The sequence below is a fragment of the Dipodomys spectabilis genome, unplaced genomic scaffold (genome assembly GCF_019054845.1).
Source record: "Dipodomys spectabilis isolate Male_0828 unplaced genomic scaffold, ASM1905484v1 ptg000085l, whole genome shotgun sequence".
NCBI classification, from domain to species: domain Eukaryota; kingdom Metazoa; phylum Chordata; class Mammalia; order Rodentia; family Heteromyidae; genus Dipodomys; species Dipodomys spectabilis.
Window position 1 is genome coordinate 8,324,550 of NW_024870762.1, and position 17,589 is coordinate 8,342,138.

The 17,589-nt window shown below is 39.7% G+C and overlaps 1 pseudogene; it reads right to left on the reverse strand.

Annotated features, from left to right (window-relative positions):
* Window positions 1–375: 375 nt before the first annotated feature.
* Window positions 376–1,158, reverse strand: LOC122111247 (annotated as a pseudogene).
* Between the last annotated feature and the right edge of the window lie 16,431 nt (window positions 1,159–17,589).

Here is a 17,589-nt window from a genome sequence, read left to right on the forward strand (position 1 = left end):
AATACAAGGTGATTGGTTAATCAAAAGTTGAGGTTTGAGGGAAAATACACTATGTGTTTGAAGGAACAGAAGTATTTTCTTCCTAAGAAAGAAATTACAGGACGAGAATAGGAAGAAAATAAGGATCTGTCTGGCCAAGATTCTAGAATCTCTGAATCAATCTTAGATTTTCAAGAACTAGACTTCTTAAAAATTAAAGAAATCTACGAAAATAAAGCCTTATTTTCATGATATCATAGTATGGTAACATAAAGAAATTTGGAATGTATTACACCTCTAGCTCATTGAGGAATCAATGTAAAGTAATTTTTGTACTTCTCAGTGAACTTTCCAGTATTTAGCAATCTGTGCATTCCCCATGATCAGGATGTGCAGTCAAATGTCATGATAGAACCTATATAAATTGTGGAAATGAAATCTACCTAATGAAAAAAAAAGAAAACAGGTCAAGAGAATGAGAGTACTATGAGTGGCTCTGATTTGTGGGCTGGAATTGTGTGTGAACCTGGAGCTATGAAGGTAGAGGACTCCCTTGTGCTGTTTATACAGATGGAAAGCCATGTACCTACTGCTCCAGCCCATCAGACTCTGAACCATCACATCCCGAAGAACCATAAGGGAGAGGAGAAGCCACCTAACCACATACTTAGATCGATGCCTATGACAATACCCAACATGTATTTCAATTCTGGAGCTGTTCATGCTATTGAGGAACATATAGGAGATTATCAGAGAGTTCAAGACCCAAAACAAGAGGAGATAGGGAAGAACTTGCCATGTAGTCTGTGGTTAGAGCTTTCTCCACTGGGTGGTTCTGGGGCTGATGGTAATGACCTGGACCATGGTGAGGAGACAGGTGGTGCAGATGGAAAGGCCTCGAGCTAATTTTTCAATATAAATCACAGTTTTGCAACCAACATCACCTAGGAAGTTTATGAAACAAAGATCTGTGGTTAATATACCTCTGGCCCCTATGCTACAAATAATAATTTTATTTGAAAAGAGCAGATGAATGTGGATAAGGTATATATGTTTCTTTTTTTCAGGACGCATAATGATAGAATATACATGCTTCACAAGTATAAGGAAGTTTCCTAAAATTCCAGGACTAGTATGCATATAGAAGATTATCCTTTGAATGAGGTTACTCCAAATCATCTGATTTCATGTATAGGACCAGGAAAAGCCTTTTGAGAAGCACATCCAAGTAAAGATGACATATTTCAGGTCTATTGATTTTCCTTGTTTATATAGTAAAGTAATGGTTTATGAAGTATGTAAATGTACAAGGTCATTTCCTTGAAGATGCCTAATTTTCTTTCTTTCCTCATTTCCTCCCTCCCTTATGTCCTCATTTCCTTCATTTGTTCTCTTTCTTGCTTACTTTTTATCTTCTTTCCCTCACATTTTTCCTCTTTTCCTTACCTCCCTCCCTCCCTATTTCCCTTACTTCATTCCCTCCTTCCTTCCTTCCCTCACTCTCTCCCTATTTCCCTTCCTTCCTTCCCTCCTTCCTTCCTTCCTTCCTTTCCTCCCTCCCTCCATATTTCTATTCATTCCTTTCTTCCTTCCTACTTTCCTTTCTTTCTTCCTTCCTTCCTTCCTTCTTTCCTTCCTGCCTTCCTTCCTTCCTTCCTTCCTTCCTTCCTTCCTTCCTTCCTGGCTTCCTGCCTTCCTGCCTTCCTGCCTGCCTGCCTTCCTTCCTTCCTTCCTTCCTTCTTTCCCTCCTTCCTTCCTTCCTTCTTTCCTTCCTTCCTGCCTTCCTTCCTTCCTTCCTTCCTTCCTTCCTTCCTTCCTTCCTTCCTTCCTTCCTTCCTTAATATTTGAGAATTACAATCTAAAAATTGCATATTGTGTGATTCATTATTTCAAAGACACTATGTAAAGGGTAGCAGATGTAAATTTTTACTTGAAAATAGACATAAATATTCATCCATAGAATAGGATTGATTGAATGCAGATGATAAAAGAATAAGTTCGATACCTTCTCATAAAAGCAAAGTCATTAATAGGACTAAAATTCAGGGAAATATATTTGTTTTATGTGATATGAATGAAGAATCTCTGGACAAACATAAGCGAAAGTGTACATTGTGAGAGAAATTGGACACAGCAGCTGAAATTCCAGTTGACTCCTTTCTATGTTTTTCATTGTAGTTAACAATATAAAGTAATCTCTTTTTTAAATGAATAAATAAGTTATATTGGGGGGGAAAAGTATTGAGTTTTTCCTAGACACCATTCATTAGGGCCCTGGCATGTTCCATCATGCTATCATTGTCTTTATCTACAAATAGCTATAAATTAATATGACTCTACATTAATTTAAACAAGGGTTGCAATTAATTTCTTAAAACGGAACCATTCAATACAGGTATATGCATAGCATACATACTTTCATCAGTAAAATAGCTGATAAAGATATTTAAAATATTGACGCCATTTATTATAGGCACAAAACACAAAAGCTTTGATCAATTGGGTAGAGACAGGCTTACAAATTTATGCTTTTAGAATGCGTCGACCAAGACAGGTGTTGGTGACACTTGTAAGCCCAGCTTTTCAGGAGGCTGAGATCTTTGGATCATGTTTTCAAAGCCAACCCAGATAGGAAAATCATATGAGATTTTTCTTTCTAATTAACCAATGAAGTGCTAAAGGTGGAGATATGGCTCAAGTGTAGAATGCTACCCTTGAACAGAAAAAGTTTAGGAACAGCATCCAAGAGTTTATGTCCCACACTGGCAAAAAAAAAAATGTTCTATTAGTTATAATTATTGTCCATATGAACATAGAGGATTACATTGCCCTACGTAAGAGTAGTAAATGTCTGTTCCTTTTTGAGTTAGTAGTACTATTCATACACAATTGTTAAATTACCTAAATCACTACAAGTACAGAATCTTTCTTTTGCATATAGTTGCGACTTGCTTGAAGGCAAACAGTAATTTATCTTTCTTTCACTGCTTTTTGGAAAAGTGTTTCCTTTGCATTCAGCATAAAGAACAAAACAAAGCAAAAACATTCTGAGTCAATTATTAGTATTAAATTCAAACAAAGTATGTCACAATCTGGAAATGAACTGCTAGCATATGAAGTTTGTTTCATGAAGAATATATTACTGAATATTAAGAACAAGAAGGCTGAGTCGGGTGCTTTACAGCTGTCAACACAGCTGCGGGGATCTGGGGTTAGGGGTTGAAATGTCAAGCTCAGCTTAGCCTGAATAGAGGGACTCCATCTCAAGGAAAGAAGATGAAAAAGGTGGGTGTGGTATACACAAAGAAGATATAATTCCTGCCTGATATTATAAATTGCTAGCCTCTAATATGACTTTCCTAAAACCGTGCTATTTTCAGCCCCACTTTGATATTTCAGAACTGAGTTGACAATAGTTAAAATGCATCTAAATCATCAGCAGAAAATTAATAAAAAATTAAAATACTCCTAAATTTTTTATACATCAAAATGGCTGAAGGTAGCAATAAAATACAGACTCATACAATTTCATACCTTACACACATGGAGAGAAGTCACATCACTTATGTTTCCCTTCTCATACATCCACAAGTACTGTTTTCCACTATACTAGACATGAACTCTGCATTGATTTTTGCCAGTGAAATCTTATGTAAGATTGGGGTGAAAAATTGCCTGAAAACTTCAAATGGCAAAATGAACTTTCAAGTTCAAGAGGTTCAGAAAATCCTAAGAAGGCAAACCTCAAAACATCAACACTGAAAATGAAGTATTTTTAAGAAATATACTATTTACCTAACTTATGTAACTGTAAGCCCTCTGTATAGCACCGTTATAATATCAATTAAAACATTTTAATCCATACACATACTCATCACTTAAAACAAGGTTCTAAAAGTTAAACAACTGAAAAATGTGAAACGGTTCTCAGAGAAATAAAAGATTTAACTCAAAAGAACAAAGATCCACAGATACTTATTTTAAGAAAACATGAATCTGAGACAAAACTCTGGTAAGTAAATTTCTTTATTAAAGCCATAATCCTACGGTTCGTAGAAATACTTTGAATCTCCAGAACATAGTTTCTATTCAAAGTTGATATTCATCCATTTCTAAGAAATCTAAGTAGATCTCCTGTTACACAGCACACTAGTGAATGACTGCAGTTGTTTTTGTTCAGGCCTGGGTGGTACATTGGCAGCACACCTTTGGAGTGATATCACTGTGATGGGGCTCTGGCTTCATCTCCTTTGAAGGAGTTATGATAGTTCAAATCTGAAAATTGATTATGATACATTTAGTGACTCAAGCCAGATTTCTGTTTAGTTGCTCTGTGTGTTTTTCTCATTGTATAGATCAATGAGAGCTCTTTCCTCCTACAGTGTACATACAGATACCATAGAACAAAATCACCTAATCACTGCCAAGATCTCTGTGATTGAAAGTATTCTGATCATGATCCATTGCCATAGCCACACCCATCATCTCTTTGGTGACCAAGTCCTACAAGTGATCCTGTTCCTTTAGGAGAAGATCATCCCATGGTGTTCACAGATTCCAACTCACTAGGTAGTATGGATCAGAGAGATATTCTAAGATGCCTAAGTACTCTATCCTCATGAAGTAGTTGTCACAGAAAGGCAGGGAGATTGGACAATCCACAGACTCTGCTATCAGTTCCTCAGGTAAGAGTATAAACCTCCTGTCTACTCTCCTCTTCACTCCCTACATACAACTGTTTTATGAGTTAAAAAAAGCATGTGTTATCTGAATGTTAGGTCTCTTATTCCACTTACTTCACTGTACTCCTTTACTTCAGGAAGTATTAGGCAATGGGAGGAGCTCAGGAAAGTGTTACTTAAGGTAAATCTGCATATCTGCCCATGGTGAATATAGAATTACCTGCCTCCCTCTCATTGGGTCTTCTGTGGTGTCCAGTGAGAAAGAGACCATTTTTGAAAATGGTATTAGGGATAAAGAACTGAGGTGTGAATCTCATAGAGAAGCCTACACACATACTTTCAGCACTCATGGGCAATGACCATAGAAGTTGAGCATCTAAAAAACAATCATGCTGGGGCTTGTGGCTTACACATGTAATCCTATCCACTCAGGATGCTGAGAGCTGAGGATCACATTTCAAAGACTACCCTAGAAGGAAAGTGTAACACTCCTATCTCCAAATAACCAAAAGAAAACCTGACTTAGAGCTGTGCCTCAAAGTGGTAGAGTGCTAGCCTTGAGCAAAAGAGCCCAGGGACAGCCTCCAAGTCCTAAGTTCAAGCCCCAAGAACAGCCAACAAAAAAAAAGACAATCCTGGTTTGGTAGTGAAAGTTTCAAGGAAAAATACCTCTAAGAAGTAGCATATAACAGAAGTCAATACTTCAGTAAGACATATGAAGGGACCCAAGCAAACAGCCAGAAGTGAAATCGGGACACACACCATCCCAGCTCTCCATAAGTCCCCAACTGCCATGTCCTGGACAATATGTACTAGAGGAGATCTAGATTGTACCATTGGATGATCTTTTCTATCAATGAAGGTATACTCAGAAAATATTCAGAAAGTGATCTCTGTGGATTCTCAGAAGTTTCTTTAACATTATTTCCTGGCTTTGATGATGAATGGAGGATATGGGATAAGAGTAAAATCAAGTTGAAGAAACTTGGACCATTTAGGGAACTCTTCATCATCACCATGACTCCTTATTAATGCACATTCACTATAATTCACTCCCCAAGTTTCTGGCCTCAGCAACTTACAGAGTAGTAAGAAGACAGCAGAATTGTGCCTCAGGGATGGAGAGGTACAGAAGGTGCATTTTTCCCATGGTGAAGGTAAAACTCAAGACAGTGACATCTTGACAACAATGGAGTTGTTTATGAGCACTGGGACTCATGAAGAATAAATACATCTTGACTCTTACTGCTTAATCACAATATCACCATGATGCAGCTGCAGAGACTATGTAGGTAAGTGATCCAGCACTATAGTTTGTGGCTGCCTTTGGTGTTACAAGGGAAGCTGTGGAGGCAGAGCTGGTCAGAGGCGGGTGGTGACAGAGAAGGGTCTGAGACATTTGACTATCTGTAGAATAGGAAAATATCAAACAGAACTCAGGTAGTGGAAGACCTATTGATTCCAGTAACCTCTGTTTTTCTCTCTATAAGAAGTCCTTTAGCCAGGTGCCAGTGGCTCAAGACTGTAATCCTAGCTCAGGAGGCTGAGATCTGAGGATCACAGTTCCAAACCAGCCCAAGCAGGAAAGACCTTGAGACTCTCATCTCCAATAAACCACTGAGAAAACCAGAAGTGGTGCTGTGGCTCACGTGGTAGAGTGTTAGCCTTGAGGTGAAGAGCTGAGGTACAGTGCCCGGGCCCAGAGTTCAAACCCCACAACAGCCAAAAGAAAAAAAAAAGAAGCCCTTGAGTTAGAAGGAGGTAAGAACCTTTTAAAATATTAATGAAATATACACATTAATATCTCTCCTAAAGAGTTTTTTGAGTAGATATACGTGAATGGCTTCTCCAGCCCACTTGTGACATTCATCAGGACAAGACAATATTCTTTCTTTATTCCAAAGACTTATTGATATGTCAGAGAACGGACACCTATATTTTTGTAAAGTAAAATCTTAGCCATAGCAATACCAGAGATATTGCAAGTAAAAATTAATTGATTTATGAGTGTCTTAAGGATAGTCCACGTCATTCCCTGTGTCTGTAGAAATCTGTATGTTCACCTCATCTCTACCTGTGAGGAGAAACTGAAACTGAAATCAGAGTGCCTAGACTTCTCCAGGCCACTCAATTTTTAACATCCATAATGAAACATAAAGGAACCCAAATACCTTCACAAACTGTTTAGCTGAGTTGCTGAGCTGAGTTTATTGTCAAGGTTTTGAATCATATGCCTCAGTTCATAATTTATTTGTAAGTGGTTTTTCAAGCACTTCATAGCAGGAGATTATGTTAGGGAGCAAATGTAAATAGACTCAAAAGCGCCATCTCCAACGTGTTCTTACAATGCAATGGAGGATGATGGCAGCTGGCAGACAACCATCCAGTCAGGGAACACAGCCCGGTGGGGTCAGGTAATACTAAGGGACAAAATTCCAAGCTGATTGCTGACCCATAGCCAGCATTGTGCTAAGAAGGTTACTGGTTGGGAAAAAGTTCACCATGGAGACATATTATTATTCTTTTGCAAAGTGTCTGTATAATAACTGTCATAAGAGGTGGGGAATGATCTTGTAAGTATTGCACAAATAAATTTGATAAACAAGAAAATTGTTGGGGACTAAGTTTCAGTTGACAAGAGAAGCTTTTATAATTTGTAAGAATAAAAGCAACATAAATTTGTGATCTTCATTTTTTAATATAATACAGAATGCATAGAAAAGAAAAAGATACCATTTCATAAAGAGGTTTTACATTCACAGCAGGAGATTTTAGGATAGTTTGTTTTACAGGGTATGGATTTTTTGCTTACTTGAAGGATTAATGTATACAGGATCATACAAATGATCCCAGGTAAGGAAAAGTACAACAAAACTACTAATGACAGGTGCTGGTGGCTCATGCCTGTAATCCTAGCCACTGTAGAAGTTGAGATCTGAGGATCATAATAGGCACACACAAAGCCAGCCCAGGCAAAAAAGTCCCCCTGACACTCTTATCGCCAATTAACTACTCTAAAACCTGAATTACTGTTGTTACTCAGTTGGTAGAGTACTAAGTTTGAACAGACTCAGGAACACACCTAGGAGCAACACTCCTGATTAAAAAAGAAAAGAAAAGAAAAGAAAAAAATCCACCATAATGATTGTATGTATTGGGTATGAGAACTGAAATGTGTACACATTGGAAATTGACTGCATGCATTTATTGCTTTTGCTTCTTGTAGAAAAAGAAAATGATCATAGAAAATTTGGACATGAGGAATACAAAGAAGGAAAAACAGGTGGATGCATGTAATCTGTGTCTAAATTGTAGTCATCATGAATCCCCAGGTCCCAGGAATCAAGAAAGGAGGAAAGTGCTAGACACTGGTACCTCATGCCTGTAATTGTAGCTACTTAGGAGATTTAGATAGGAGGATCACAGTTCCAGAACAGCCAAGGCATGAAAGTCCATGGGACATTTATCTCCAATAAATCACCAAAAATAAAAAAGGTGGAAGTGCAGCTGTGTTTCAATTGGTAAAGTGTTAGCCTTGATAGAGCCAAAAAGTTCAAAGAAAGCAGCCAGGACCTGAGAGACAGACAGATAGACAGAGTGACAGAGAAAGAGAGGAAGGAAGACAAGAAGGAAGGAAGAAAAGAAGGAAGGAAGGAAAGAAGGAAGGAAGGAAGGAAGGAAGGAAGGAAGGAAGGCAGGTAGACAGGCATGAAGGAAGGAAGGAAGGAAGGAAGGAAGAAGGAAGGAAGGAGGAAGGAAGGAAGGAAGGAAAGAAAGAAAGAAGGGAGGGAGGAAGGAAGGAAGGAAAGAAAGAAGGGAGGGAGGAAGGAAGGGAAAGAGGGAGGGAAAAGAAAAGGAGGGAGCAAAAATAGTAGGGAGGGAGGAAGAAAGGGAGAGAGGGAAGGAAGAGAGAAAAGATAGAGACAGAAAAACACAGAGATTGGTTCTGGACTTTCATAAGGAAAACCCACTGTTTTGCATAAGGGCAGCAGGCATGGATCAGTAGTAAAGCCTCTGCTAGCAAACATGAGACCCCAAGTTCAAACCACAAAATACCCAAAACAAAAAAAAATATTTAAAACAAATCTTGGATATGAGACAAAACTCCATTGGCTAACAGACACCCCGCACCTCCTTTAAACGAAGCCTTCCTCTTAGTGATAGTTCACAGTAATGCAAAAATAATAAATTGAAAATCTGGAAATGGAAACTTCAACAACTCTGGTAACAAGGAGTAGGGATATAGATTTCAGTACTGTCAGTCAAATTAACCTAAAAGACACATGTAGAATATTTTATCATAAAGACCCACAAGACACATTTTCTAAGCAGCTTATAGATTGTTAACAAAATAAACCAAATTTATGGGATAAAGCCAGTCATCACAGATACAAAAAAAACCCATATCTCAGCCCTTTTTTATTTTTATTTTTATATAAAAGCTTTCATTCCTTATCTTCCCTCCCCTCCCCACCCAGCCTTGTGAGCTAGCCTCAGATAGCCATCCTTTTGCATATGGCCTCCCACTTAACTGTGAGTGCACACCTGCAGCACAACGCCCAGCTTGCTGAATGAGATTGACACTCACTAAAATTTGCCTAGGAAATCCTACCACCCTTTTTCAAAAGCCTTCCTCTCAAGTATCTGGGACCACAGATATGAGCTGCTGGATTTCATCAGACTGCAGTAGAGTATACCTGGAATTCAGCAGCAAGAGAAATATAAAAAAGTATGCAGAAGAAATAACACATTTTTGAATGATCAGTGAATCATTGAAGGAAGCAGAAAATGATAAAATCAAATAGAACTGAAATCACAAATGTATAGAAAATCTCACTCAGGCCCATAGGTAAAAATTGTCAATAAAATACTTGAAAACAGCATGTCAAAAAGACCATAGAGAGAGGAAAATAGAAGAGGTGAAGTTGTTGATTTTGTTCCAAGTGCACTCTACACAAGAATGGAAATATCACATAACTTCCTTGTAATACACATAAACGGTAGCTCAAATATGAATTTTGTAAACCATACAGTGTGATCAAACTGGTTTCATTCTAGTGAAGGAAAGATTTTTCAAACATATGGAATCATAAATATAATGTACCACATAAACAGAATAATGGATAAAACACATAATCATCTCAATAAATACAGAAAAAAGCCTCCACTGAAATTTACTGTCTTTACATGATAAAATCTGTGAAAAAACAGGAATGGAAAGGATGTACTGTGACATAATAATGATTGCATATAATATACTTTTAGCTAATATTTGACTTAGTGTAGAAAACTGTCAAGAGTGAGACAAATATGTCTATTCTCTCTGTAGTTATTCAATATCATCAATAATCGTGCTAAGAAAGGGAAGGAAAACAATATCACTCACAATAGCACACCCAAATACCTGGGAATAAATTGATGGGGTGAAAGTCTCATATAATTTTAACTACACAACCATGTGGGAAGAACTTGAAGAAGACAATAGAAGATGAAGACTTTCCATGCTCATGGATTGGCAGTAGTCATGTGGAGGGAATGGCTATATTACTGAAACTAATCTACATTTACTGCAATCCACATCCAAACATCAGTGTCATTTTTCATAGAAATAGAAAACTCAGTCTTAAAATTCATGTGGCATTCACAACAGAACTCAAATAGAACAAACCTGAGGACCAACAGAAATGCTGACTTAGAAATGGACTACTCAGACTGAATAAGAAAAAAAGCTTGGTAATGGCACAAACAGACATACAAACAATGAGATGGGAACAAAATGGAATTCAAAAGAACCAGAGTGAAAGGGAAACAGAAAATAATAGCATAGAATGTTGAGAAATGTACCCGTAGACCTAGAGTTGTCTGGTTTTTTTTTTTTTTTTTTCACTTTCACTTGTTTATTGTTTTTTTTTTTTATTGTAAAGCTACTATACAGACGGTTACAGTTACATGAGTGAGGTTATGAGTACACTTCCTCTTGAACATTGTTACCCCCTCCATTGTTTTCCCCCTACCATCCCCTCCCTCCCTCCCTTCCCCGAGGTTCTTTTTTTTTTTTTTTTGATTGTGATTAAATGATTACATAATTTCAAAGTCACAAGTTCATTCTAATTTCCCTGGAGCAAATTGTCTACCACAGTCTGTAATATATAACAGTGTTCACATGTTATATACCATATTTGTGATCAGCAGCATGGGGATATTTAGTAGTGGTTCAACCAGATGAGCGGGAGTTCTTTGTTTCTTAAGTCCTGTTAGTTTTGTCGTTTCACCTAACCTTTTGGATTTAGCATCCACTTATCAGGGAGACCATGTACCGTTTGTCTCTTCGTTCTTGGCTTACCTCGCTCAACATGATTCCTTCTAGCTCCATCCATTTCCCTGCAAATGCCATTATTTTGTCATTTCTAATGGCTGCATAATATTCCATTGTGTATAGATACCACAATTTTTGGATCCATTCATCTGTGGTGGGGCACCTAGGTTGTTTCCATATCCTAGCTATTGCGAACAGTGCTGCAATAAACATGGAGGTGCACGTGTCCTTGTATATTGGTTCCTGTTGTTCAGGGTAGATGCCTAGAAGTGGTATGACTGGGTCGTAAGGGAGGTCAATCTTTAGCTTTCTAAGGACCCTCCAGACTGCTTTCCAAAGTGGTTGTATAAGTGTACATTCCCACCAGCAGTGTAATAGGGTTCCTCTTTCTCCACATCCCCTCCAGCATTTGTCGTTGGCTGATTTGTGGATGTGGGACATTCTGACTGGGGTAAGGTGGTATCTCAGGGTTGTCTTTATTTGCATTTCCTTCACCACCAGGGATGATGAACATTTCCTCATGTGTTTCTTTGTCATTTTTATTTCTTCATTTGAGAAGTCCCTCTTTAGTTCCCTTGCCCATTTAGTAATTGGATTGTTAGGTTTGGGAGGGATTAGTTTCTTGAGTTCCCTGTATATACAGGATGTTAACCCCTTGTCTGATGTATTGCTGGTAAATATTTTTTCCCAATTAGTTGGTTGTCTTTCTAGCTTAGTTGCGATAGATTTAGCTGTGCAGAAGCTTTTTATTTTAAGGTAGTCCCATTTGTCGAGTCTCTCTCCAACTTGTTGTGATACTGGGACTCTGTTCAGGAAGTTCCTTCCTGTGCCTATTAGTTCAAGTGTCTCTCCTACTCTGTCCTGTAGTAGTTTCAGAGATTCAGGTGTAATGTTAAGGTCTTTAATCCATTTTGAGTTGATGTTGGTGCATGGTGATAGGCTGGGGTCCACTTTTAGTTTTCTGCATGTGGCTGCCCAGTTTTCCCAGCACCAGCGGTTGAAGAGGCTGTGTTTCTTCCATTGTATGTCTTTGGCTCCTTTGTCGAATATCACCTGGCTGTAGGCCTGTGGATTTATATCTGGATCTTCTATTCTGTTCCATTGGTCTTCGGGTCTGTTTTTGTGCCAGTACCATGCTGTCTTTGTGATTATAGCTCTGTAGTAGAGTTTGAAGTTCGGCCTGGATAGCCCTCCCATATTGTCTTTATCCCCTAGAATTGTTTTGGCTATTCTAGGTCTTTTGTTGTTCCATATAAATTTTTGGACTGTTTTCTGTATTTCAGTGATGTATGTCATTGGGATTTTAATAGGAATTGCATTGAATTTGTATATTAGTTTTGGAAGTATCACCATCTTTACTATATTAAGTCGGCCTATCCAGGAGCATGGGAGGTCTTTCCATTTCCTAGTGTCTTCTGCAATTTCTTTCTTTAACTTTTTATAGTTCTCATTAAATAGTTCTTTTACATCTTTGGTTAGGTTAATTCCTAAATATTTTATTTTTGGGGAGGTTATTGTGAATGGGGTTGCTCCCTTTATTTCCCTCTCTTCCTGTGCGTTACCAGTGTATAGGAAGGCAACTGATTTTTGTGGGTTTATTTTGTATCCTGCTATTTTGCCGAAGTGACTTATGATTTCTAAAAGTTTGGGGATGGAGTTTTTGGGATCGTGGAGGTATAGTATCATGTCGTCTGCAAAAAGGGATAGTTTAACTTCTTCTTTCCCTATGCGGATCCCTTTAATGTCTTTTTCTTGCCTTATTGCCCTGGCTAAGGGTTCTAGGACTATGTTGAAGAGGAGTGGAGACAGTGGACATCCTTGCCTTGTTCCTGTTTTTAGGAGGATTGGTTGTAGCTTTTCCCCATTAAGTATAATATTGGCTATTGGTCTGTCATAAATGGCTTTTATTGTTTTTAGAAATGTTCCTTCTATTCCTATTTTCTCCAGAGCTTTTAGCATGAATGAATGTTGAATTTTATCAAAGGCCTTTTCTGCATCTGTGGCGATAATCATGTGATTCTTGACCTTGGCTCTGTTGATATGCTGGATTACATTTATTGACTTACGTATGTTAAACCATCCCTGTGTCTCTGGGATGAAGCCTACCTGATCATAGTGTATTACTTTTTTTATGTGTTTCTGGATTCTGTTAGCTAGAATCTTGTTAAGGATCTTTGCATCTGTGTTCATCAAGGAGATTGGCCTGTAATTCTCCTTTTTGGTTGGGTCTTTGCCTGGTTTGGGGATGAGTGTGATATTGGCTTCGTAGAATGAGTTTGGGATAGCTCCCTCCTTCTCTGTTTCTCTGAAGAGCTTGAGGAGTATGGGTATTAGTTCTTCTTTAAAGGTCTTATAGAATTCTGCTGTGAATCCATCTGGTCCTGGGCTTTTTTTTGTTGGAAGACTTTTGATAGCTTCCTGTATCTCATTATAGGATATTGGCTTATTTAATTGGTTAACTTCTTCTTTGCTCAGTTTGGGTAACTTGTATTTCTCTAAAAATGCATCCATTTCCACCAGATTTTCTTCCTTTAGAGAGTATAGCTTTTGAAAGTAGTCTGTTAGAATTGTTTGGATATCTTGGGTACGAGTTGTGATGTTTCCCGTGGCATCCCTAATCCTATTAATATGGGTTTCCTCTCTTCTTTTTTTAATTAATCTTGCCAACGGGCCATCAATTTTGTTTATTTTTTCAAAGAACCAGCTTTTTGTTTGGTTTATTTTGGTTATGGTTTTCTGATTTTCTAATTGGTTAATCTCTGCTCTCAATTTGGTTATCTGGCTTTGTCTAGTAGCTTTAGGTCCCATTTTTTCTTGTTTTTCTAGCTGTTTTAGTTGCAACATGAGATTATTTACTTGGTCTGTCTTCATTCTCTTGATGTGGGCACTGAGGGCAACAAATTTGCCCCTCAGGACTGCTTTTGCTGTGTCCCACAAGTTTCTTTGTGAGGTGTTTTCATTTTCATTGAGTTGTAGGAAATGCTTTATTTCTTCTCTGATCTCTTCTGTTACCCAGGCCTTGTTAAGGAGTGTGCTGTTCAATTTCCATGTATTAGAGAAATTTCTGCGGTATGCTTTGTTATTGAGAGCTAGCTTGATTCCACTGTGGTCAGATAGGATACAGGGGATTATGTCGATCCCTTTGTATTTGCTTAAGTTCCTTGCATGAACTATGATATGGTCTATTTTGGAGAAAGTTCCATGAGCTGCTGAGAAGAATGTGTACTGTGTTGTTTTAGGGTGAAATACTCGGTAGATGTCAGTTAATTCCGCTTGAAGTATGGCCTCACTTAATTCGGTAGCTTCTTTGCCAATCCTCTGGTTGGTAGACCTGTCCTTTGGTGAGAGTGGCGTGTTAAAGTCTCCTAGTATTATCGTATTGGGATCTATTTTATTCTGTAAGTTTGAGAGCATTTGTTTAACATATCTGGGTGCAACGATATTTGGGGCATATAAGTTGATGATGGTTATATCCTCCTCTTGGATTGTTCCCTTTATTAATATGTAGTGTCCGTCCTTGTCTTTCTGTACTGATTTTAATGAAAAGTTTATTTTGTCAGATATCAGGATAGCTACACCTGCTTTCTTATTGGGGGCATTTGATTGGTAGATCCTTTTCCACCCCTTCACTCTGAGTTTGTTTGTATGTTTGGCTGAGAGGTGGGTCTCCTGAAGGCAACAGATGGATGGGTCTTGTTTTCTGATCCAGTCCTCAGTTCGTTTTCTTTTAATTGGCGAATTCAGCCCATTTATATTAAGAGAAAATATAGAGAGATGCATTGTTGTCCCTGCCACTCCGTTTTCCTAAGTTTTTCTTCTTTCCTTTCCTCCTGTGCTTGCTCAGTTAGACTTTGAGTAATGCCTGTTTGGGACAGGTCCCAGTTCCTGGTTGCTTTCTTCAGGTTGTGTCCCCCCTCTTAGAATTCTTTGTAATGCTGGCTTAATGTTTATGTATTCATTTAGTTTTTCTTTGCTATTAAAAGTTTTCAGTTCTCCATCGAATGTGAGTGCTAGCTTTGCCGGGTATATCAGTCTGGGTTGGCAGTTATTGGCTCTCAGGGCTCGTATGGTGCTTTCCCAGGCTTTTCTTGCATTCATTGTTTGTGTGGAGAGATCTGCAGTGATTCTAATTTTTTTCCCGTTGTAGTATAGCTCCTTCTTCATTTTTGCTGCATGCAGGATTGTTTCCTTATTATTCAGATCCATCATTTTTACTATAATGTGCCTAGAAGTGTTTCTCCTGGGATCTTGCTTGTTGGGTGTTCGATAAGCTTTTGTGATGTAGTTAAGATGGTCGTTTTTGAGGTGGGGAAAATTTTCATTGACTATCTTGTTAAATAGGTGTTGCATTCCCTTGCTCTGGAATTCCTCACCTTCGTCCACTCCGATTATGCGAAGGTTAAATTTTTTAGCATTATCTGCTTGCTCTTGAATTTCCCTTTGGTTTAATTTGAGTGATTTTTCCATATCTGTCACCTTTTGGTCCAGTTGGTGTATTCTGTCTTCTGTATCTGACACTCTACCTTCCATTTCATTCACTCTGTTGACCGTGGGTTCTATTGTGGTTTGCATGGTGGAAATGGATCCCTTTATGGATTCAATGTTGGTTCTCAGAGTACTGATCTCACCTCTCAATGAGGTGAGATCAGTATGCATTACCTCTAATTTGGCGTTTATCTCACTTCTTACTGAGGTTTGTGCAGCTTCTATTTTTGCATCCAACTTTTGTTTGATGACCTGTATATCTTTTAATAGTTCATCCTTGTGCTCTTTCAATTTCTGATCCATTTCTTGCTTTATTTCTTGAGTCATTGCCTCCAGCAACCCTTGGATGTAGTTTTTGTCTTCCATTCCTACTTTGCTCCCACTGGGGCTCTCCCCTGCGTGGCTGCTGGCTTTTGAGGTGAGCTTGCTGTCCTGGGTAGTGGTAAACCTTGTGATTTTTCTCTGTGATTTTCGCATGGGGGTTCAGGAGACTGCTCTTCAATCTTGTTTTGGTGTGTCTGTCTTTGCTTGGTTGCTGATTCTGTATTGGTAGAGAGAGCCTGTGCCTGATCTGGATTCTGTTGGGAGCCTATTTCCAGCTGCTATTCTGACTTACTTAGGATTCTCAGCTCTCTGCTGTAGCAATTCCCGCCTTTGGAAGGGTTGAGCAGCCTAGACTGCTTGTGTTTGCTCCTGCGGGTGCTCTTGGGAAGATCAGATGCTCTGGATGCACTCTCCCAAATACTGGAGTCTGCTATGGGCTCCTGATATGTTTTTGTTTGTTTGTTTTGGGCTGGTTGTGGGCTTGAACTCTAGGTTTGGGTGCTGTCCCTCAGCTCTTCAGCTCAAGGCTGGCACCCTACCATTTGAGCCACAGCCCCACTTCTGATCCTTTTTGCTTTGTTCAGCCGCCGGTCCCCGGGCCTGGTTCTGGCCCCAGCCTGGAGCATGCTCGTTAGGCCTGTGCTAATGTGTATACCACCTAGGTTATGCAGCCTGGAGGACACAGTTCAAATTTCTTCTACTGTTGGTAGTCTTGACCCAGGGGCGCTGTTCCTGGCTTGGGCATTTAAGCTCCCTTCCAGGGGCGCTCTTGCTCTGGCCTGGCCAGCAGAGTGTGCTCCACTGGCTGGTGGAGCTCTCGAACAGTTCCCAGTTTTAGTGGGTCCTGTGGTCCAGGTGTTGGGGTAGGGAGTCTAGGTCAGGGTCTGGGGATTCCCTCCAGCTCTGGTCTCCCTTGATGGATTCACTGTCCCCTGTGGGGTACTCACCCTGTAGGTCGTGTGTTGTTGTTGCAATCCGAGTTCAGTTGGGGTGGTTGCGGGCTGGGTTGGGCGGCCCCCCGCCGGGTAGTTGCAATCGCGATTGGGCGGGTGGTCTGCCGACAGGTCCCTTTGTCGCGCTGCTGGTACCAGGCGGCTTTGGCGGGATGGAGCCTCTCCGCTCTGGTGGAGAGTGAGGGGTGGGGGTGGGATCCTCATGGAGACTCCCGGCTGGTAAGTTTCTCTGTTCCTGGTGATCCGCTGTTCTGCAATCCGGTACCTGGTGATCTGCAAGCAGCCCCCTGTGTCTCTGTGGCTCCGGCAGCCCCCGCCGGGCCGGCTGGCCGGCGGCTTGGCGCACTGCCGCGCGGCCAGTAAAGGTTGGGGGGGGGGGGTCTTCGCTCTTCTCTGTTCTGAATTTCTTCTTTTCCTCTCTTTCTTTTTTTGTTATTTTCCACCTCTGGTTTTTCTCTGAGTGTTCGTCTTTTTGTTGTTGTCGGTCTCTTGGGGAGATTAAACGTTGGAACTCGAACTCTCTTTTTGGTTGGGGAGAGCTGTGGCATTTCCCTACTGCCCCGTCGCCATCTTGGTCCCCCCTCAGTTGTCTGGTTTTTGACAAAAGAGCCTAAAACCTATGTTGGAGAAGACAGTCTTTTGAATAATTTGTTCCAGGACAACTGGTTATCCACAGGTGTGAGTTTGAAATTAGACCTCTCTCCTTCACCTTGTACAAAGGCTATTTAAAAATAAAAGCCCAAGTCTTTCCATTTCCTAACAAATGGGGCAATGTCATTCTTTCTGATGGAAGCATAGAATAGATGGTGAATAATGTTGCAATAAACATAGCTGTGCTGGTAAATTCTAT